At 40.5% G+C, this 6,230-nt stretch overlaps 1 protein-coding gene across 1 annotated transcript in view; it reads right to left on the bottom strand.

The window, feature by feature from the left end:
- Window positions 1-3,393, bottom strand: part of PDCD6 (programmed cell death 6) — a 6,876-nt gene extending 3,483 nt beyond the window's left edge. Inside the window, exons 1-2 of the mRNA XM_017746153.1 lie at window positions 3,292-3,393; window positions 157-201 (exon numbers count right to left, since the gene is read on the bottom strand). The gene's annotated coding sequence lies outside the window, so the exon portion shown is untranslated. The remainder of the gene's footprint in view (window positions 1-156; window positions 202-3,291) is intronic.
- Between the last annotated feature and the right edge of the window lie 2,837 nt (window positions 3,394-6,230).

The following is a 6,230-nucleotide window of genomic DNA, read 5'->3' as shown; positions in this document are numbered from 1 at the left end:
TTCCTGTATTAATCAAAAGGGAAAATAATTTAACTTACTACTGCTGGGCACTCTGAGGAAAAACAAACCGTGTAGCAATTGAGACCATTCTCAATCATCTGAACACATTACAAAACATTATCTTAGGACTATGTCACATCACACAACTATACTCACCAAGAATTGACCTGACTGTTGCTGGATTAAATGGAGTCCACGTGCCTGAAACAGAAAGAATTACTTAGTTCCTCAATACTAAGCAATGTTTAAAAAAAGTGCAACAAAACAAAAATAACCATGTTAAGAACAGTGAATTCCGAGCTACATGACATGGAGCTGGCATATTATAAAATATGGCTGCTTGGAAGTAATAATGTTCTTGAAGATTCAGAGATTACTTCAACTAGAGCTTTACAAATACCACACAGACCAGCATTTTTCAGGCTGCAACAAACAAAACTAACAAACCTTGGAAGATCTAAGAGGGACTTTTTCATCCCAGGCTGTCAGGAAGTATTGGATAAAAGGCAAGATCTAAACTGAAATACCTCTTTTCTACTGACAAGAGCAGAAGTGTTCTGAGTTGTAACTCAATCAAGGTCTTATATCTGTTCCTCAGTAAAAACCCATCTCCTCATTTCCTTTTTACAGGACTACTCCAGGGCATTTAGTTTCTGACAGAAGTAAAAAGAAAGGGTTCCTAACATGGCATAACCATACATTGCAATTGAGAGTTGTTTAGTACAAATCCCACCTCCACTGCTAAAACAATTAAGTGTTAGCGCGAATTAGTACTTTTAGACCAAGAAATGTTGCTGCTTGAACGGGCCTGAGCAGTAGTCGTCTGGAGAGGAGCTCTGTACTTCTCTGAGTAGTTAGAGGCTAGTCATTATGAAATAGTTTTCACTTGGTTGAGAGCATTCCCGAGCACTAGGAAGCATTAAGCTTTAAAGAAAAGAAATCCTGTGCCGCATCTAGAATTTCACCATCGATTCTCTAGAGCCTGCGAAGGAAGCAGGAGGACGAAGCAGCACATACTGAACTGGCTGTGATTGCCTGCAGGGCCTCAAGGAATCGCTGAGACCACAAAGGAGTCGCGGAGCCGAGGGCACTGCGGAGCGCTCCCAGGGATACGTCAGCTGACCACAAATCCCAACAGAAGGGCCGCGCTGGGATCCAGCACGTCGGCTTTGCTGGCTCAAGTGGCGTAACTCTACAGGGGGAATCCTGCACTCTAGGCAGGTCCTGTGACTATTTGCACATGAAGAGAAATGTAAGCAGAGAAAGAGAAGAGGAAAAATGACTCTAAAAATGCTTAAGCAGTATTTTAGACAGAGAACATCAGTACCTTAGAGTTGTATGTCTCTTCACAAAAATAAGAAATAATGGAATTAATAAGGTGCCAGCACTTAACACTGAACAAAATAAGAGGAAAAAGTGAAAATACAGTCTGAAAGTTAACTTATTTCATCTTGAAATATTCAAGTGACTCATACAGATGCCACAGAGTGAAATCTGAGCAACTCCAGAGGTGAAGAATTGTACTGATTTCAGCCTGTTCCAATAAACAGGGAAAGCTGTTTCTGTCTCTTCTCTCCTGGCTCTACTGTTAACTTCCCACAGCAGCACAGAAAAAAACAAGAAGGAAGCATAGGATTTTATTGTGCAAACAATTAGACAAAGTGATGATCAGCCCCTCCCAGGTAAGCACATCGTTATCTGTATAAAACTTCACAGGTTGAAAATGTCAAATTGTCAAAACCACACTGAACTTCAAATTTCAATGAGCACGACGCAGACTTTTTTAATGTTTTAGAAATAAACACATAATATTATTTTAGCCCAGGTTAAATTGCAGGACAGCCACGCACAACCATCCACTAGAGGATATATTTTAAATATAATATAGTGAATTGTTAGTGACATTGATGTACAAGATCTAGAATCTCTTGGAATGCAGGAAGCTTACAGTTCTATAAATATTTCGTCTAACAGTGAATTCACTTGGTAGGCATTCTTCATAATTGCAAAGCACTGAAACTGCTAATCTACACTGTAAATAAGGAAAGAAAGAAACTCAGATAGTCATCACTGCCTATTATTCTTAAATTCAACCATATGAGGACATATTTAAAACATACGAAATTAAAAATGGCAGGTTCATGTGAAAAGATATTTAAAATATATAAAATTTAAAACAGCAGGTAAAATTAAAAATGACAGGTTCTCACAGTTCTAAACAACACTGTAATCTAAATGAAAATGGTGACTTAATTTAACTTAGTTTTTGCTAAAGATTTTAGTCAAAATTTTAATTATGGATCAGGTCTGGCAGCCACAATACATAGCTTTTAATTTATCAGATACATTATTAAACAAATATTCTAGTAAATCCAGGTCATTTACAAGACTGCAATTTTACTAAATAGAGCTTTATCAATTTATTTCAAGTCAGGCAATTACTGACAAAAAGGGCCCTTCAGTCTGTGTATGCTGCAGCTCACATCAGTTTAAGCCCTTCTCAGTCACAAAGCACAGGAAGGATAAAAGAATAAACTTTGGGAGAAGGGAAACTTGGTATGGACTCAGAGATGGACAAACAGCCTGAATATGCCCTTTTTCAGATTTCCAAATGGAAAAAAACCCCACAGAGTACAAGCCTACCCGCCCTGAGTCATGGGAGGAAAGTAAAAATAGGCTGCTGGAAAAATGTTTCATTTTTAATTTTGTTTCCATGAGTTATTATCAATACCCTAGTTATTCTTTGAGTATTACAACAAGGAACTGACAGACTATTAGGAAGTTTTAATACTAGATCTAGAATGCATCTTTCTACTCTGTTAGGAAAAATGCCAAGCATACTTTATTTCCTGCACCATACTGTATGAAAAATAAATTATGTGCAGTGAAAAGGCTGGTTGTAAACAGCTTTGTCCACGTTATACACTGATCCAGGTTAAAAAACAAAGGTTCAGTAGTGATCAGCAAGGAATATATAAATCACTGGTTATGATTTCTAGGAAGCAGAGCTGGAAAAAAAATAAAGGGATGTGCATGCCTTCATTCCTCAGAATACAGATCAGTAATGGTTACAACAGATATTCAGTTTAAAACAAACAAACAAAAAATTAGGATTGTCCATTTTTTCTTCCCTTTCCAACCTTTTGCTGTAGATTAAATAGTATTCCTCAGTGGTAGGAACACTTCCCACCCTCCTCCATACAGAGAATGAAGGCATTGAGTAGCCACCGTCACAACAAATTTAACATGAAATTTACAATGAACTACCTCACTGCTCATTTACAGACTTACCGTTGGATAATGCTTGCTGGAGTTCATTATCAGATATTATTCCACTCCTGTCTTTATCAACTCTGGAAAAAAACCAAAACAAAAACACGTAGTAAGTTTTAAATGGCTGAAATTAACAGGTTCCACTTGCTGAAGACTTCAGCATTCTGGTTCTTACTCATCAGATGAGATTAATCTTTTCCTGAAAAGTCACTGGCACATGATAAAAGCTCCAAAGAAAACTGTAAGGCTTACTCATGAGTGAAGAGATGCACAGAAACACACACTGCCAATGAAACAGTTTGGGCATGCTCTGCACAAAGAAGTATTTTTATTTATTTCTGTTTAAGAGAACTGCAGAGCACACATGCTGGTTGAATCCACAAAATGCCTAATGTCACAGTAGTAAGCTGTTTGTTTCCCAAACTGGAGCAACAGGTTTGGCACCCAGATTCTCTCACATGTTGGCAATGGAGAGGAAGTCACTAATGTGACCAAAGTACTGAAAGACTCAATCGACTGCCAGGCCTTGGCCCCTTTCAAAGGGGGTCAAAGAGGAAACAGCACAGCCAACTTCCAGCTTTTACTGAGCCTTCACAGTCTATTGTCCTAAAGAGTCAAGTTCTATGCCAAAATGAATGAATTAAGTAATTTCTGCCCAAATAAAGAATGATCATGCCTTCTTTAGAAGGGAAACTGAAAGTGGTGGGGACTTCCCTCCATCTCATACAAGGAGGTTCCCCTTGGACTGACAGTTTTTATTTCCTCTCATTTACTACCACTCCAAAGCAGAGTCCTGCTCAGTTGATCCCTGTTCGCAGAAGCTGATTTTCTTTTCCTTTAGTCCTTGCTGTCTTTTTCTAAACACTTCCAGTTCATTCTATTGCTTCCTTCCCCATCTCCAAGAATTATGTAACCTGCAACAAATACATGCAACACTGAAATTGCAAGCGTAAGTTGCGAAGATTTCAATAACAAAAAGGTATTTCCCTTTTTTATTCTGTTTCTCTTCTTAGTATTGTGAACATTTTTTACCTTTTATGAGCTGCTACCAAGTGCTAAGCTGATATTTTCATGAAAATGCATTATGACCTACTTATCTTGCTGCTGAGCATCATCAGTCAGCACATTCCTTTTATAAACAAAATTATGCAAAATTAAAATGGGTTTTCCTCATGGACATCAGGTTCCTACTCTGGGTTCCACTTGACATATGGGGCTCACCTGTCACACAGGGATCATGATCTGGCCATGACTGGCTGATACAGCCCAGTAATTCAGGACCGTAAGGTGCTCCTGCAAGCTTTCACAGGCCTCAGTTACTGCAGGAATCAGCAAACCTCACCTGACTATTCACCCTCTTCTCACAGAATCACAGATCCACAGAATGATTTGGGTTGAAAGGGATCTTAAAGATCCTCAAGTTCCAACCCCTCTGCTGTGGGCAGGGCCACGTTCAATTACACCAGGTTGCTCAGAGCTCCATCCAGCCCGGCCTTTAACACTTTCAGAGATGAGGCATCCACAGCTTCTCTGGGCAATCTGTTCCGGTGCCTTACCACACCTACAGTAAAGAACTTCTTCCCACCATCCAATCTAAACCTACCCTCTTTTCCCCAGCTGCTCCTGAACAGATTACAGAAAGATCCCAGGAGAGTTCCATCTGTCAGTGTGGCGGACGACCACACACACTCCTTCAGTCAGCTTTCCATCCACTGGAGAATGCTTCTATTCATTCTACATTTACTGAATTTCTGTAAGAGCCTTTTGATAGTGTTGGGAGTATTTTTGGAAAGCATACAGATTATGCGAATTGCTCCAATTCTAGCCATCATATCCATATCCAATCCTTACCAAACATATTCCAGGATTTATACAGTAGTCTGCCAGACAGGAATACTTTCAACAAAAGCTGTGCAACTCTCCTGACTAACTACATTATTTAAAATTATTTTTACTGTTTTTCCTAGTGCAGAACAGATGGTTGATCTGTTTCTTTCTGGACCCTTTGAAAAGAGAAATGGTTTCATGCATGCCTCTGCTGAGTTCTCAGAGGAAATTGTTTTACAGCAGGCTGGGTAGGTAAGCAGCTGCATTCCTGAGTCACTCCGTAAATATCAGCCAGTTTTAGAAACTTAGTACTGTTTATCTACTGCTTAACTTCTTCTTGCTGCTGCTTGTGTCAGAGGATCTGTCTTGACTCATCTCCCATAAAAATGGATCCAACGTAGGCACCTCCCCAGTTTCCTCAACATGACATAATTGCAAAATTACCTTTAGCTTCTTTACTGATAGGATCTTGCCAGTGTGCTTGTTTAGCATAGGCTTACTAACTCCCTTCCAGGTCCCTCTGTTCCAGGTGAATTCAAGAGAATATTTCAGTTTGGTTGGAAAAGACCTCAGAGATCATCGAGTCCAACCTGTGACCCAACACCACCGTGTCAACCAGACCATGGCACTAAGTACCACATCCAGTCTTCCCTTAAACACCTCCAGCGACGGTGACTCACCACGTCCCTGGACAGCCCATTTCAATGTCCAATCACCCTTGCCGTGAAGAAATTCTTCCTGATACCCAACCTAAACGTCCCCTGGCGCAGCTATGCCTTCTCGTTGGTAGCTTTAAAGTTTTCCTTTAACATTTATGAGATTCCTTTTTACAAGCCTTCCCTGTACTGCTACATTGCTCCTCCAGACTTTACTATCCTTTCTGCAATCTCAGGTTAAAAATTACTTCAGCGCTTTCACGGTTACCTTCTCGCTCCCATCAATCCCCTTTACCCTTGTTATAAAATACAGCCACACTTATTTCTCCTCAGCCCTTTCTTACAGAGTCCCTCCCACAGGGAAACCAGCACGGTGTTTACAGCGCTGCCAGCCGCCCCGGCAGCCAAACCCCGCGCTGGAAGCCCCGGGCCGGTGACCGGATTCCCGCAGCAGCCGACCCCCCTCCCGCCCCC

Source organism: Corvus brachyrhynchos, unplaced genomic scaffold (assembly GCF_000691975.1).
Source record: "Corvus brachyrhynchos isolate BGI_N302 unplaced genomic scaffold, ASM69197v1 scaffold409, whole genome shotgun sequence".
Taxonomy (NCBI): Eukaryota; Metazoa; Chordata; class Aves; order Passeriformes; family Corvidae; genus Corvus; species Corvus brachyrhynchos.
Note: the sequence above shows the minus strand (reverse complement) of the source record. Positions and strands in the feature narration are given on the sequence as shown.